Genomic DNA, 7,894 nt, shown 5'->3' with positions numbered 1-7,894 from the left:
AACTGCGAATATTATAACAGATAATCATAAAATTCGAGAAATTGTTGAGGATTCTTCGGTGTGACGAATTTTAGAATATTTCATGTTTTCTAAAATACAAATTTTTTTCTAGAATCATTTGACTAATCCATAAAAAAATAGTTTAAAAATGCTTTTTTATTTGAATCCACGTTTCTTTATTTCATCAGGAGTGCTTGATACTTCCTGCATCTTCTTCAAAATAAGTTTTATAAGAAAATTACATTCTTTAGAATAGCTTGTTAATAACTTTGCGATTCCAAAACTTTTTGAATAAAGGCTTCAACATTGAAATCATAAGCCACATATTCGAAATTGCGTGTCAGACGAGTGTATCACAAAAAGGTAATCTCTTAATCAAAATGCAACCAAGTAAGTTAAACACCTTATTTTCAAGTTTTCCGACCTCTTGCATCTAAAACTTATCTATTCTCGTGGAACTTTGAATGTCCATGTGGAAAACGCAAATATATGGAAATCAATAAAAACTTCAAAAATTTGCTTTAAAAAGTTGAATAAATACGCATAAAAAGAGGCTTCAGCGTATTAGCAAATAGACGATCATTGATGTAATATAACAATCATTCACAGCTGATCGATTGATTTGTTTATTGGGGATTTAACCGACTGGTCATTTGCCTGTTTTACAGTTTACAGTTAGCGTTCAAAGATAATTGTTAAAGAATATGTAATATATTATAACATCATCGTTATATGCGTACATTAAAATCATATTAGCAGTTCAATGATATCACCAGAAGATATAATCTTGATATAAGTTTGCTTGCCTTGCTGATAGGGATATCACAAAAATAACACAGTGAGTAATAAATATCACCATGAGATATAAATTTGATAGCTTTCTGTTATGTAGTTCTGATCGGGTTTCGTTCTTTTCTATATTTGTTATTGTACTCTTGTTTTTATATTTTTGCTGTATTCATTTTTCTTCCTTTTTAATTTTTTAATGTTTTCCATGTTCATGATGTTTTAACTTTAAGTTCGTTATTTACCCGTTTTTCACTATTTTACCCATTTTGCAATATTTTTCTATTTCTGCAATGCTTGTCTAATTTTCATTCTCATTTCCTTCGTTTAGTTTGATTGTTTTAATTATGCATGCGGTCTTATTTCGCTATTTATTCAAATTGTTTCCACACATGCAAGTTTTTTTTTTAAATTTTTACATTGTCTTAATTTTGTCCTTTTACTGTTGTTTCTCCGTTTTGGATCTTTTTCTTTATTTGATATTGTCAGGTTTAGACTATTTGCATATTTTTAATCTTTTTCCATTATTTTAATGTCATTTTGTAGCTTTTTTCTTTTGTTTCATTGTATTTATTTATTAGTTTTTCCTCGTTTGTTCCTATTGTTATTTTTCTATTCCCATTGTTCTTTTTGTTTTCATTAAAATTTCTTTTTGTTTTTATTAAAATTTATAACATTTCCATTTTGCTACTATTTTCGCAATTTCTGCAAAGTTTTAATTACGAGTTCTTCAATAATGTTGCACCAAACATATAAATAAAGAACTCGCGATAATCACCTGAATCAGTTTTCCTTGAAACCAAAAAAAAAAAATCTGCAACATTACCGAGCAAATGAGAAGTTGTATTTTCAGAGACTGGCAATGTTGTAGCGCCCCGACTTGGCCGAATGTATTGTTTTTTAACGAAGATTCGAAAAAATCCATGCAATACCGACTTCTGGATAAATATGAAAATATTGATAAATCGGCTACTTTCAAAGCCACTCCAAATTTAGTAGAGATATTTAAAAGGAATTACGATAAAAATTTGGTCAGCTTAAACTTGGCGGATTTCTTTGCATGAAAACAAATTCGCAAAACCCTCATTTGCCAGACGCAGACTTTTTATTTAACACTAGCTAATACCCATCACGCGTTGCAGCGATTTTCAATGAAATAGGAGGAAAACACAATTTGTTCCATAGCGCCATCTGACGGGCAGTTAATCCCCAACCAATAGGACACAAACACGCTCCATAACAAATGCACGGTTAAATAAAACAACCTGCAGAATAAGTTCTTTTAACTTACTTTTGAGTTGTGCGTCGCTTTCGCACTTAGGGGTCATGCATAAATGACGTAGCATTTTAGGGGGTAGGGGGGGTACACCAAATTTGTGACGAAGTGTGACGAGGGGGAGGGTAGGGCCAGAAGTTGTGCGACGTAGCATTAAGTTTAATTTTTTTGGCGGGCATCAAAACCCATTAATTAGAGAAAACAATTTAATGTTCCTCCATTCCTAAGTTGATTTTCACGCGGTTTTTCATTTTGTAAATTTTACTGTTCGCGGAATGGCAGGCTCGCAAAGAAAAGGATAGATTTTTCATGCGGATTTAAATTTCCACATTAGTTAGCTAATATTTCTAACTAGTACTTATTTTGGTAGCTGAATTAAATTTTCTTTCGGATTCAATCAAAGAAAATTTAGTAATTTAGTTGAGCTTATGCTTCCTAAAATCGTTGGCAGCTGCAGCTTTGTGAACTTTTCTTCATGCTTTATGACATGTAAAATTCTAAACAAAACTATCCACACTATATTTGTCATGAAATGGGCTTCTTTTGTAGGCAATTTGCTATTATAATGAAAATGTTGATAAAAGTCGTCAAACATTTTGTAAGGACATATATTTAAAAGAATTGAAAAACATGTAATTTTTTCATCTCCCGGTCACGTTGCGGGGGGGGGGAGGGGGTTAGAGATATGCTACGTCATTTACAAGGGGGAGGTTAGAATTTTGTGACCAAATGCTACGAGGAGGGAGGGAGGGGTCGAAAATCGCCAGAAAAAAGCTACGCCATTTGTGTACGGCCCCTTATTAGAGTTGTCAAAAACAAAACGAGAGATTCGACTCATTCGAGGTCTTCCGTGGAGGAAGGTACTTTTCAGTTGTTTGGGATATACTCAAAATTAGGTAAATTCAACTTAAATTTGAATATAAAAAACCTATCAATGAGTTGTAATTTTTGCCGTGGTTAAATGGAAACTACCTTCAACACGGTTTACCTAATTTTAAGTTCCCCCACGATACCACGAGATTGAGTCAAAGGAACTCAATTTTAGGTAGTTTTTCGTTTCCGTGTGCCTACTATATATAAAATTTTACGGCAAGCCGTTTGGGAGTCTATAAATCATATACATACAAACATTGACTTTTATATATATATATATATATATATATATATATATATATATATATATATATATATATATATATATATATATATATATATATATATATATATATATATATATATATATATATATATATATATATATATATATATATATATATATATATATATATATATATATATATATATATATATATATATATATATATATATATATATATATATATATATATATATATATATATATATATATATATATATATATATATATATATATATATGTTTTTTGGTTAGAAGATAAATGCTGCTCGTGGTGTCGCCGCGAACCACTAATTGCCGTTTATACCAATCACTGTAGCCGAAAAATCCAACAGAAACCTCGCCGCTAAGTAATACCCGTAATTTATTATCGTAAACATCATTTAATTAAAATAAATTTAAACATAATGTACTCTGGCCTTTTTTATAATCGACCCTTGATTGAACTAGAGGAGAACTGCTCACTGGTGTGGTATTAGTGTTGTATATAAGTCTGAAGTCGTCTGTGTCAGGAAACATTTCCGCTTGACCTGTGTGGTGGATTTCATGTTACCTTTCTTTCACCGCTGCTGCATTATCAAGATTTAAAGAAGCCATTGGGTATTGCGATTTGCGTTGCAAACATTCTGCCCCCTCAGAAATAACATTTCTGAAGTCGGATTGAAGACGTTGAGATAATACCTCCGAAACCAGATATCTCGTCGAAAAACTCTTAATGATCGGGACAATAGTTGATGGAAGATCCGCTCCAGTATCGCCAGGCAGCATATGAAATATAAGACCCGGTAGAGGGTTTGAGACACATTATAAGAATGGACAGGTCCTTACCTGGACCCTTTTTGAAAGGACATTGTATTTTTTGCATCCTTCCTACACTGCGTAAACATCTGGTTGACATAGATTAGTTTGCGACTAAATCCTCAGGTACAGGTAAGATGCATATTTTATCGACAGGACGCTTCACGAAACCTCTAGCCGTTCGTACCGTTACAACCCGCGTTACGTTATCCGTACCGGGATGAAGTTGATGAATCCGCCCCAATGGCCAACGTAATGGCGGTTGATTATCGTCGACAATGATTACTAGCTGATTAACATTAATGGTTATGGGTGCCCTGCACCATTTGGTTCTTGCCTGAAGAGTGTTTAAGTACTCCATATGCCATCTATTTCAGATATCTTGAAAAAGTTTTTGAGTCTGTTGCCACTGGGTCAAACGATTGAAATGAATTGGATTGAAATTATCATCTGGATAAAGCAGTTCCCACCAAAAAGTGACCTGGTGTTAAAGCCTCAAGGTCGGAAGGGTCTTCGCTTAAGGGTGTTAGAGGGCGTGAATTTAAACAACCCTCAATTTGAACCAACAACGTTTCCAGATCATCGTATGCCAGCTTTCGATCCTTGAGCACTCTAGTGTAGTGTTTTTGTGCCGAACGTATAGCGGCTTCCCAAAGCCCGCCGAAGTGTGATCCAGCTGGTGGGTTAAAATGCCATTGTACTCCGCAGTCATTTCCTTCTCGTTGAACTGCATTTTTCCATTCGCCACTCCGTAGAAGCCTTTTGATGTCGTTTGCTGAGCCAACAAAGTTTTTGCCTCATTCGTAACCCAACTTTGTACCGGGAAAAAAGTGCTTTTTGTTCTCTCCGGTGTGGTTTAGTTTTTTCGGTGGTACGAAGGTGCTTGCTGTGGCAGAGGCTGCAGTAAAGCATTACTAATAAACAGTCCCGCGAGTGATAATTGTTACCTGCGATATCAGTTAAAGTAGTGCAGTGAAGTGCGTTACTAAACATTTTTCTTGCCTGAAAGACGGCTTTGTTTAGACGAGCTATATCAGCTCTACTGTGTGAAGGTCACGCGGGTGACGGATAAAACAAACGAAGGATCAATCCACCTACCAGCTCGTCAGGAACCAACTGGTGAAGTGTTTCGTTTTTTACTTTTCTTATCGATTTTTTTTCTTTTTATTACTTTTGATTTTTTATTTTGATTTAAGTTAAACAGTGCGGTCGAGCGTGTTGCTCCCGCAACAAAATGGAACAAACAAAAGGATCACCCTCCGAAGAGGAATATTATGAAGAAGAAGAACGTATATCTGATACTGAGACAGATAATGTTATGGTCGATCCACTTCCCCCACTTTCCCCCAATGTCTCACAGCCCCCCCGAGTCAAGGTTTACCAGGATGGATCCGCTGGTCCTTGGGTGGTATACTTTCGGCCCAAAAATAAACCGTTAAACAGCATAACTGTTGCACGGGAGCTGACAAAACGTTACTCGGCCGTAACCGAGATTAAAAAGGTTCAGTCAGATAAACTGCGCGTAGTCGTTACTGACTTGAAACAGGCCAATGATATCGTTAGCAATAGCCTCTTTACGCTGGAGTATCGCGTCTACATCCCTTCTCGTGATGTGGAGATCGACGGTGTGGTAAGTGATGCGGGTCTAACTGTCGATGATCTGATGAATGATGGGGCTGGCCGCTTTAAGGACCCTAACCTTCAATCAGTTAAGATTTTGGAGTGCAAGCAATTGCACTCAAAGTCCATCGAAGATGGTAATTACTATCCATCAGACTCGTTTCGCGTAACCTTCGCCGGATCTGCACTTCCGAGCTACGTTGAAGTGGGAGGAGCTCGTCTACCTGTACGCCTGTTTGTACCGCGGGTCATGAATTGTTCCAATTGCAAGCAGCTAGGTCACACGGCCACCTACTGTAGCAACAAGCAACGGTGCGGTAAATGTGGGGAACGCCATGCGGATGATACTTGCAGTAGCCCCGCTGAGAAGTGTGTTTACTGTGGGGAGAATCCGCATGCACTTTTGACATGCCCAACGTACAAACTTCGCGCGGATAAACTGAAGCGATCCGCCAAAGATCGCTCCAGACGCTCTTACGCAGAAATGCTTAAAAGAGCTGTTCCACTTATCTCCGAAAACCCATTCGCTCTCTTGCCAACTGACGATAACGCCTCTAACGACCCTTGCGAGGGGCATTCTTTGGCTCCGCTTGGAAACTCTAGGAAAAGACCTAATCAAAACTCACCTGAACTTCCTCGTAAGGGTCCTAGGTTGTCCCAAACAAGGGTACAAAATAAAAATAATTCATCAACTGGAAGTGCTGGTACAAATCCGAAGATAATACCTCCTGGTTTTGGGAAATTGAGATACAACCAGGAGTTCCCAGCACTCCCCGGGGCACCAAAAATCCCAAGTGCTCCAATTTTACAGTCAGAAACTCAACCTAAAACGGGATTCCTTAAATTTTCTGACATTGTGGACTGGATATTCACAGCTTTCAACATTACCGATCCTATGAAAAGCTTGCTGGTTGCTATTCTACCAACAGTAAGAACATTTTTGAAACAGTTAACTGAACAATGGCCCCTCCTTACAGCGATCGTATCCTTCGATGGCTAACTTATTAGACGGAATCAGGGATCTGATCACTGTTTTACAGTGGAACTGCAGAAGTATTATCCCCAAAATTGATTCATTAAAACACTTGCTAAATTACAATCATTGTGATGCATTTTCCCTATGTGAAACATGGCTAACTTCTAATATAAACCTCAACTTCCACGATTTTAACATTATCCGCTTGGATCGAGAAGACTCATATGGAAGGGTACTTTTAGGGATCAAAAAGTGCTACTCCTTCAATCGAATCAACCTCCCTTCGACGCCAGGCATTGAAGTTGTCGCTTGTCAAACAACAATCAAAGGCAAAGATCTTTGCATTGCTTCTATTTACATTCCTCCTAGGGCCATGATGGGATATCGAAGATTCTCCAACGTGATTGAACACCTTCCCTCGCCCCGCCTGCTTCTTGGAGACTTTAACTCTCACGGTACGGGGTGGGGCTGTCTATACGACGATAATCGATCTTCGACAATTCAAGACCTTTGTGACAACTTCAATATGACAATTCTGAACACAGGGGAAATGACACGGATTCCTAGACCACCTGCGCAAGCAAGTGCACTGGACATATCTTTATGCTCGACATCACTACGGTTAGATTACAAGTGGAAGGTAATATCTGATCCCCACGGTAGTGACCACTTACCAATTGTAATTGCAATCACCACTGGTTCAAGACCATCGGCACCAATCAATGTTCCCTATGACCTCACACGAAACATTGATTGGAAGAGCTACGCTGCTGAGATATCCAAAACTATCGATTCAACACAGGTACTTCCCCCGGAGGAAGAATATAAGTTTTTGTCCAACTCGATTCTCGATAGCGCGATTCAAACCCGACAAACAACCCGACGTGAACACCCAAAAACGTTCTCCCAACCCGTGGTGGGACAAAGAGTGCTCAGACGTGTACGCGGAGAAAGCTGCCGCGTATAAAACTTTCCGGAACGACGGGTTAGTTGCTAGTTATCGAGTGTACGCGATATTAGAAAAGCGAATGAAAAATATAATGAAAGCTAAGAAACGCAGTTACTGGCGCCGGTTTGTCGACGGGTTAACAAGAGAAACATCGATGAGCACTCTTTGGGGCACGGCCCGACGTATGCGAAACCGAAACAGTACTAACGAGAGCGTGGAATATTCAAACCGTTGGATAATCGATTTCGCCAAGAAGGTTTGTCCGGATTCCGCCCCGGCACAGAAAATCTACCGCGCCGCGTCGCCTTACAATACCGCGAACGAAACACCGTTT

Source organism: Topomyia yanbarensis, chromosome 2 (assembly GCF_030247195.1).
Source record: "Topomyia yanbarensis strain Yona2022 chromosome 2, ASM3024719v1, whole genome shotgun sequence".
Taxonomy (NCBI): Eukaryota; Metazoa; Arthropoda; class Insecta; order Diptera; family Culicidae; genus Topomyia; species Topomyia yanbarensis.
This window is presented reverse-complemented; position numbering follows the sequence as displayed.